The 8,331-nt window shown below is 35.4% G+C and overlaps 1 pseudogene; it reads right to left on the bottom strand.

Moving 5' to 3' along the window:
* Positions 1-272: 272 nt before the first annotated feature.
* Positions 273-907, bottom strand: LOC130457273 (HCLS1-associated protein X-1-like; annotated as a pseudogene).
* Positions 908-8,331: the final 7,424 nt, after the last annotated feature.

Here is an 8,331-nt window from a genome sequence, read left to right as displayed (position 1 = left end):
TAAACTCTTCCTCATCTGTAAAATATAGATAATAAAATGTATGTAGGCAATAAAACTTTTGTAGCATAAAGATTTTATTTGGGGAACAGTTAGGGTACTGGGGAGAGTGGATGGCAACTTTTCTTTTACTTGTCACATTCTTCAGCATCCTCAGGAATCCCCTTACAACACAGGAAGAGCCGCTGAGCCAGATAATGAGCTTCAGATGGTAATGTGCAGGATAGGAAGGGAAGGGATGGGGTTGTTTAAGGAATCATGTTGGGTTACCAAAATTAGAACCATTGTCCTAGGAATAAATCCAGGATGGAAGAACTGTCCCCTAAGTCTGGAGGCCATGGGATGCCTGAATCATCTCCAGAACTTCCATCTGCTTCTCAAGGAGTTCATGTGGTTTCTTTGTGACCCTCACAGTTGATAACAGTGAAATGCTCCTCCACCATCAGATCTGGCCCAGTTTTCTTGGTAACTGAGATGCTTCTGAAATATCACTTGGGCTGGGGCTGGAGGACTTGACCCAGGTCCTCCTGTGAGATCTGGAAATCAAATTCTTGTCCTCTCTGGTTCTAGCATCAGAGATCACTGGCCACCTGTCACCAAATCCATGAAAAGGCCTCTTAGGGTCCTAGTCTGAGACTACTTTGGCAAATAAGTGCCCCAGATCACTCTCTGAACTCCCACTAAAAATCCTAGGCTGGTGACTATCTGGATGCCGAGCATCAAATCCCAGATAATCTCCCCTTCCCTCAGTGTCTCATTTGGGGCTTCTGGCTCTAAGCCTAGGAGCACAGGGGAAGGGGTGGGTGGGTGGGAGGGGGTAGCAGGGCAAGATCTAGGCCCCCATGTCTCTGAAAATATGGTTGAAATCCCAAATCAATCTGTCAAAGCCAAAGTCATCATGGAATCGCATCTCATCTTTGGAGCCAAAACTCAAGTCAAAAGTAAACTCCTTGGGGGACCATAATATTGTTAGGAAAATGCTTTGCAAACTTTAGAACATTACACTAAATTAATTCAAGAAATTAACAACATTTGTTCAGTACCTACCACATGATGTGATCTTCCTTGGGGATAAAAAGACAAAAACTATGAAGGCCTAGTCCTAGGAATATGCACAGGGACCCACTTAGATACTTGGTGAGGAGGCTGCTTCTGGAAATCTGCAATGACATGGGATGGAATGGCCACACTTGGCACTTAAAAGTACACATAGATAATCATTCTGTGGCTCTTTCCAGTCTGATTACTATAAAGTAAAGAAAAGGATTTTTATTATCTTTTTGTATTCACTTCCAGTGCCAAAGGACCTTTTCTTTACCGCCTAGTAATTGAATTAGACAGTGACAGTATACTTGGGCTTCCTCTGAATTGAAGCTCAGGCTGCTCCATTCCATCATCTATAAATGCTGTCACTATTTGGTCCTCATTTGTAAGTCCTACATGACAAAAATATGATACAACCTGTCTTGGCAGTGACCTCAAATGAAACATAGCAGTTATAGCTGAAAAGCAGAGGTTTCCTAAGCAGGGTGGGGGCCTGAGGCCATGAGATTTGACTGACTAATACGGACCTCACCTCAAGTAAGAATTCAGTCACAAAGGTAGGGAGTCAAGGGTAGAGGTTTAAAGAATGAAATAGAGAAAGTAGGGTCAAATAGACTTGAGCGACAACCACAGGTCTAGGGTCCTGACTTCTGACAAGGAGGAAACACTGGTCCCATTACCTTTGCCCAGCAGATGTGGGCCATTGCTAAATACTTGAAGAGGAAGAGTTCAGAGAGCCCACCCATTCTCCTTTCTCCATAAAAAAATACATTGCTTTCTGAAACACTTAAAAACAAATACACATCTTTTTCTTTCCTTACTGAGCAAGGTGTCACTCAGGGTGACCTTTTCACCTAGTCTCTCATTTGTTCTCAAAAGAAATTTTCCCATTTCACAACTTGTACGTAGGATCCTTGGCCCTCAATGACCTTCTTGAGAGGGAAACACAACTAATAAACTGTTTTGACTGAGTAATGCTGAGAAGAATGTTGCTCTATTTGCAAATAGAGTACAACCTGTGAACTCAAAGGAAGTAGGAAAAGAGAGTGAGAAAAGATACATATTCATCCTCTCCCTGTTGGTTAATGGTCATAGTAGTCAACTAGGGACTGAGTAGTAGAACCATTTGCCTTAAATACAATCTGGGGAGGGAAAGAGATGCAGGAGTGAAATTTGAGGTCAGAGGCCAGGAATGTGCTGGAATGATATTTCCTGAAGAACAAAGAAATAGTCATGGGTGGATACTGATATCATGAAACTGATTCATCCAACCTAGACTCAGTGTTCAAATATTTTGGATATTGTTCTTCTGATCCTCCTTACCTAACTTTACATGATGGACCAAGGATCTTGAAACCCTAAGTGCAATACTTGCACCTTCTCTCTTTATTAGTCCTTTATGCCTTCCTCCCATTTCATATCATTATGTCCTCTGGGATCAAACAGAAAAAAATCATATAAACAATCAATAATTTCATTAACTGTAATGGCAACAATGAGGCAACATACTAAAATTTGTGAAATACAGCCAAATTATTATCCAGAATTAAATTCACATCTCCTAAATGCTTTTGTTAATTAAAAAAATAGAGAAAGAGCAAATGAGTCAATTGTGCATGCAATTAAAAAATAGAAAAAGAACAAACTAAAATCCCCAACTAAACACCAAAATAAAGATCCTAAAAATCAAAGGAGAGATTAATAACATAGAAAGTAAAAAAGAATATACTGAATCGCTCAAAAATTAATAAAAATAAAACTATGAGTTTGTTGCTTTAAAACCAACAACACAGATAAAGCATTGGTTAATTTGATTAAAGAAAAGATAAAGCCAAATTGCCAGTATCAAAAATGAAAAGGGTGAATATGCATCATCAATTAAAATAAAACAAAGCAATTCTTTATTTTGCCCAATTATATGCCAATAAATCTGATAATCTAAGTGAAAGAGATAAAACTTTATGAAAACATAAATTGCCCAGATTAACAGAAAAGGAAATAGAATAACTCTATGTTAGAAAAAGAAATTGAAACAACTCATAAATAAATGCCCTAAAGAAAAAATTCCCAGTACCAGAAAGATCTACAGGTGAATTCTACCAAACATTTAATCCAAACATTCTACCAAAAAAAAAATTCTAATTGCACATATATTATTTGGAAAATTAGGCAAGAAAAGGAGATCTATTAAATTCTTTTTATGATACAAAACATGGTTGTGATACCTAAACCAGGAATAGTCAAAACAGAAAAGAAAAATCATAGACCAGTTTCCCTAATGGGTGTTGAAGTCAAATTTTTAAATAAAATACTAGTAAGGAGAATATAGCAATATATTACAAAGATCATGCATTATGACCAGGTGGGATTTATACTAGGAATGCCAGGTTGATTCAATATTAGGAAAACAATTAGTATGCTTGACCATGTTGATGACAAAAACAACAAAAATCATGACTATCTCAATAGATGCAGAAAAAAGGTTTTCAAAAATACAATACTCATTCCTATTAATAATTCTAGAAAGCATAGGAACCAATGGAGTTTTCCTTAAAATGATAAGTAATATCTATCTAACATAATTACAAGCATCATCTATACTGGAGATCAGCTAGAAGCTTTCCCAGTAATATCAGGGGTGAAGAAAAGATGTCCATTTTCACCTCGATTTTTAAATCTTGTATTCAAAATTTTGGACATAGTAATAAGAAAAGAAAAAGAAATTTAAAAAATAGAATAGGCAATAAGGAAATAAAACTCTCTCTTTATAGATGATATGATTTTGTACTTAGAGAATCCTTAAGAGTCAGTTAAAAAATAGTTGAAATAATGAGCAACTTTAGCAAATCAACAGGATATAAAGTGAACCCACATAAATCACCAGAATTTCTATATACTACCAACAAAGTCCAGCAAGAAGAAATAGGAAGAGAAATTTAATTTTGAAATAACTAAAGAAAATATGAAATATTTGGTAGTCTACCTGCCAAGACAAACCCAGGAACTATGTGAACACACCTGCAAAACACTTTTAACTCAAATAAAGACAGTTCTAAACCATTCAAGACTAGTTACTCATGGATAGGCTGAGCCAATACAATAAAAATGACATTTCAACCTAAATTAATTTACTTATTCATTGGCATACAAACTATTAAAATTATTTTATAGAGCTGGGAAATTTATAAAATTCATCTTAAAGAATAAAGACCAATATTAGGGAAATAGTGAAAAAAAATGTGATGGAAGGCAGCCTAGCAGTACCAGATTTCAAACTTTTTACAAAATTGTAATCAAGAAAACAAGTACTGGTACTAAGAAATAGAGTGGTGGATAAGTGGAATAGATGGGTGCACAATACACAGTAGGAAATGACCACAGTAATTTAGTATTTGATAAACCCAAAGATCCAAGTTTTGGTGATTAGAACTCACAAAAATCACGGGAAAAACTGGAAAGCAATTAGATATAAACTATATAGACCAACATCTTTTACTGTATAACAAGATAAGGTCAAAACGGGTAATGATTTAGACATAAAGGGTAATATCATAAGTAAAGTAAGGGAGCATGGAAAATTTTATCTTTCAGATCTATAGATAAGGGAAGAATTGTTAAGAGCTAGTAAAGATCACAGTAAGAAAAATATATAATTAAATTAAATTTTAAAAATTAAATTTAATTACACAGTTTTTGCTTGGACAACACTAATGCAGCCAACATGAGAAGGGAAGCTGAAAAATGGGAAACATCATAGTATTTCTCTAATAAAGACCTCATTTCTCAATTATGTAGGGAAGAGTCAAATTTGTTAAAAAAAATGTTATTCCACAATGGATAAATAGTTAAGGGGCATTATGAACAGGTAGTTTTTTCATAAGAAGAAATCAAAGCTATCTATACTCATAGGAGAACATGCTCTAAATCAAAATTATTAAAGAAATGCAAATTAAAACATTTCTGAGGCATCACCTCACATTTAAGATTAGCTAATATCATAACCAAAAAAGAAAACAATATATGTTGGAGGGGATGTGGAAAAACTTGGATTTTGTACTATTAGTGGAATTGTGAACTGGTCCAACCATTTTGGAGACAAATTTGAAACTATGCCTGAAATGTGATAAAAATGTATATATCCTTTGATTCAGCAATATAATTACTAGGTCTATATACCAAAGAGATCAGAGAACAGGGGAAAAGACCTCTTTGTACAAAAAGATATCTATAGGAGCTCTTTTTTTATGGTAGCAAAGAATTGGAAATTGAAGAATCATTCATCAATTGGGAAATGGATTGAACAAATTGTACTATATGATTGTGATGGAATATTATTGTACTAAAAGAAAGGTTGAGCAATGTGGTATATGATAGTGATGGAATAATATTGTGTTAAATAAATGATGAACAAGATGATTCAAGAAAGGCCTAGAATGACCTATATGAACTGATTCAGAGTGAAATAAGCAGAACCAGGGGAACATTAACCATAGTAACAGCAATATTGTGGAATGATTAACTGTGACAGACTTAACCTACTCTAAGCAATACAATCCAGGACAATTGTGAGGGACTTATGACAAAGAATGCTATCCACCTCCAGAGGAAGAATTATTGGAGTTGGAATTAATATTAAAGTAAATAATTTTTCACGTTAATTTATTTGGGTTTTTACTTTGGGGTTTTGATTTTACATGATTATTCTCTTACAAAATTAAGTAATATGGAGATATGTATAATTAAAAAAATGATGAGCAAGATGATTTCAGAAAACACTGGGAAAATGTATATGAAATTATTCAAAATAAAGTGAGCAGAACCAGGAGAACACTGTACAATATCATACACTGATCAACTGTGACTGACTTACTTCTTCTGATCAATATAGTGATCCAAGATCCAGATTCCAAAAGACTTGGGTTGAAAAATGCTATCTACCTTCAGAGAAAGAACTGATGGATTATGAGTTCAGTTTGAAGCATAATTTTTCTCACTTTATTTTTCTTGTTTTTTTTTTCAACATGGCTAATATGGAAATGTGTTTTGTGTGATTTCACATGTATAATTGCTAACACATTTCTTGTTTTCTCAGTGGGTAAGGGAGAGGTGAGAGGAGCAAAATATGTTTTGTGTGATTTCACAAGTATAGTTGCTAATATATTTCTTCCCTTCTCAATGGGTAGGAGACAGATGAGAAAATTTGGAACTTAGAATTTTAAGGTTAAAAACAAATAAATAATAAATTTAATTTTTAAAGAAGGATTTCCATTGTTGTCCATTACCCATCCTACCCCCTGGATCACTTCCTTTGTGGAATTCTAGTCTATGAGAATGGGAAGGGAAGAGAATAAGCATTTATATAGCATCTAATATATGCCAGGCATTGTGCTAGGCATTTCTTTAAGTATTATCAATTTATATGATCACAGGATCCTACCTGAATATCTGAAGACTATGCTCCTCACTTCTTGGGTGTGTATTGTAGTATTTATCTAGATCCTTTGATGGCAAGCCCAGGGCTCTTTTCACATGCTCTGTCCAATATGCCACCCAGTGTGCAAAAATCCCTTCTACACATCTCTGACAGATGCTTACCCAGATGATAGTATCCAGTATAAGGTGCCAGCAAAATCTTACTGACTAGCAATTGGCTTCTAGCCTGAAGATGATTCACTCCACCCACAGGGTTAGGAGAGATTCCCTCCTGTGACAAGGAAATCACTTTAAAAGACTGATATATATTAATTTAAGGTCGCCAAGGAATTCAGCTATGTAATTCCTTAATGAAAACTCAAGTCAGCAGTCAACCTTTTATGGAGTTTAATTACAAACAGGAGGAAGAAAGGTATTAGAGAGAGAGAGAGAGAGAGAGAGAGAGAGAGAGAGAGAGAGAGAGAGAAAGAGAGAGGGAGAGAGAGAGGGGAGAGAAGGGAATAGGGCTTAAATACCCCCTCTGTTTAGGCTGGGCCAAAAGGCCCAAGCCCTTAGATAGCTGAGGCAAAGGAAAGAGGTCAGTCCCTATCACTCATGTGACCAAAATGGAGAAACAGTCTCAGGGGCCTCCACCTCCAGCTTCCTTCAGAGCAAGCTTCTCAGAGCACAACCTCTCAGAGCCAAATCTCTCCCACCTCTCTAGTCCTCAGACCCCGCTATCTTTAAGGAAACCATCTAAGTTCCTTCCCCTCAGTTCTCACATCTACCAATCACTGTCCATGTCTTCCCTGTGCCAATGGTGGCTCTAGCTTAACCCAGGACTGCCCAGAGGTCTGTGGCTTTGCACATGTCTGTTGAAGGTCATATTCTCAAATAATTAAATCTTGATCCTTTGCTGCAGCCCTTCCTAAATCCTGTTACTCTGAGTAGGGTAGAAAATGTATTTTCCAAGACCTGGTTCTGTCATTCCAAGTATCTCTATTGTATCAATTCTAAAATCAATCATGACTCAAAGAACTTCCTGTTCTATGCTTAAGCATAGGTCAAAACCTTTCCATTGTTAAGCAAAAGGTTTCTGTCCAAAAGTAATCTTAAGTAGGGAGGAGAAGGACCCTCCCATGCCAAGGGGGTTCACATTCCAATAGACTATCAGTAGGAAATTTTTCAAGTATGAAATTTCCCAATGGTGAAATTTCCAACATTTTTAAGTCTAAGAAATTTTAAGGTTTACAATCCCCCCTAATGATCATTGGGAGACTAGTCTCCCCATTGATCATTTAACATAATCATTTTGTAGTTCTAAATGCACTTCTAACTATAGATATACACAATATTCAATTTTCTAAGAGAAATTAGAATAGTGAGAGAGGAAATAGAAAAGAAAAGAAAGCAAAGCCAATGTTTTGCTAGGCGCATTGACAGAAAGCCAAATTAGGGGCAGTCCCTTTTGGCATAAATGTGTACAATTACAATAAATGTTCAATCAAAAGTGCAGTCCAATCAATCATATCCAAAGTTCATTCTTGATCTTCTTGATGAAGTATAGGTTTTCGGCATCTTTCTACAACAGTTCATTCTCTGGATATAAAAGTTTCAAGCTTCTTTCTTGAAGATCTTTTCTCGAACAGAATCAAAATCTTTGATTTTTTTTAATAACAGTAAAATCTTAAACATAATTCAAAATTCTTGGATTTTTTAAAAATACAATCTCAAACAAAAAAAATTCAAAAATAAAAAAAAAATTCTTAGATTTTAAATTAAAATACAATCCCCCCTGAAGTAAGTATTAAAAAATATCAAATTTAGCTCAGAAAGCAATGTTCAGTTATGGGGGTGTATGTGTCAATTATCAAAAGA

This window comes from Monodelphis domestica, chromosome 1 (assembly GCF_027887165.1).
Source record: "Monodelphis domestica isolate mMonDom1 chromosome 1, mMonDom1.pri, whole genome shotgun sequence".
Taxonomy (NCBI): domain Eukaryota; kingdom Metazoa; phylum Chordata; class Mammalia; order Didelphimorphia; family Didelphidae; genus Monodelphis; species Monodelphis domestica.
The sequence above is the reverse complement of the archived record's forward strand: the minus strand, read 5'-3'. Positions and strand labels throughout refer to the sequence as shown.